This window comes from Lucilia cuprina, chromosome 5 (genome assembly GCF_022045245.1).
Source record: "Lucilia cuprina isolate Lc7/37 chromosome 5, ASM2204524v1, whole genome shotgun sequence".
Lineage (NCBI taxonomy): Eukaryota > Metazoa > Arthropoda > Insecta > Diptera > Calliphoridae > Lucilia > Lucilia cuprina.
The window spans coordinates 2,418,007-2,419,155 of record NC_060953.1 but is presented as its reverse complement, the minus strand read 5'-3'; positions in this window follow the sequence as shown (position 1 = coordinate 2,419,155).

Here is a 1,149-nt window from a genome sequence, read left to right as displayed (position 1 = left end):
TAGTCTATAGTCTAGTCTATAGTCTAGTCTATAGTCTAGTCTATAGTCTAGTCTATAGTCTAGTCTATAGTCTGGTCTATAGTCTAGTCTATAGTCTGGTCTATAGTCCAGCCTATAGTCTAGTCTATAGTCTAGTCTTTAGTCTAGTCTATAGTCTAGTCTTTAGTCTAGTCTATAGTCTAGTCTATAGTCTAGTCTATAGGTTAGTTTATATTATATCTAGTTTACATCATTTTACAGTTATTTTAAAACAATTAATTATGTAAATTTCCATATGTTTTACCAAATAAAATTTTTCATCCCGCACGCATAATCAATATTATTTTGTCAAATTGTCTCACATTACTCATACGCTCCCATGATAGCGAACTGAACTGCTAAAATTCATATAAATCATACGCAACATTGTACATGTGTGCTAATGTGGATACATGTGTGTTCCTTTGTGTTGTAATTTTATGATAAATTATATAGCATACTTTTAGGTGCTCACGGGCTGCTGTTGATTATTTTGATAAACAATTATCATTTTATTTGTTGTCTTTTCAATTACAAAGTGTAACAATTAAATTAACTTCAAATAACTATTCATTACACTTTGTTTATACGTTAGTGTGTGTGTGTGTGTGTTAGTGTATAGAATTTTTGTATTCGAAAAAGGAAGAGAGGAGGAGTGTTTATGTGTTTGTTGGTTTATAGATAACAAAATGCCTTTGTGTATTAGTTTACTGTTGATGAGATAATTAAAACAACTACACGCAAACTGATTAATTAAATTGTTTACAATGACAGTAGCAACATGAACAGCAGTAGCAGCATATAGCAGCAGCAGCAATAGCATGAATGAATTGTAACAGCAATATCTAGCTCATTCTACTCATCGGCAACATTTTGTAATTTACATAATTTGTATTTATGACGCCCATCGACTGCCCTACATGTCCTTATTGATGACACATGATTTGCTACATTTGTGTTTGTTTTTCGTTAGAGTCCTGTAATTGCGTTGACTGTTGTTTTGTTTTTGCTTTGTTCCAGGAAAATGCAATGAATAAATTTTGATTTTATGCAGATTTAAATTTTATTTTATAATTTAAAGATTTATAATATGAAATTTAATTTTTTCCCTTTAATTTAAAAGATGTTTGA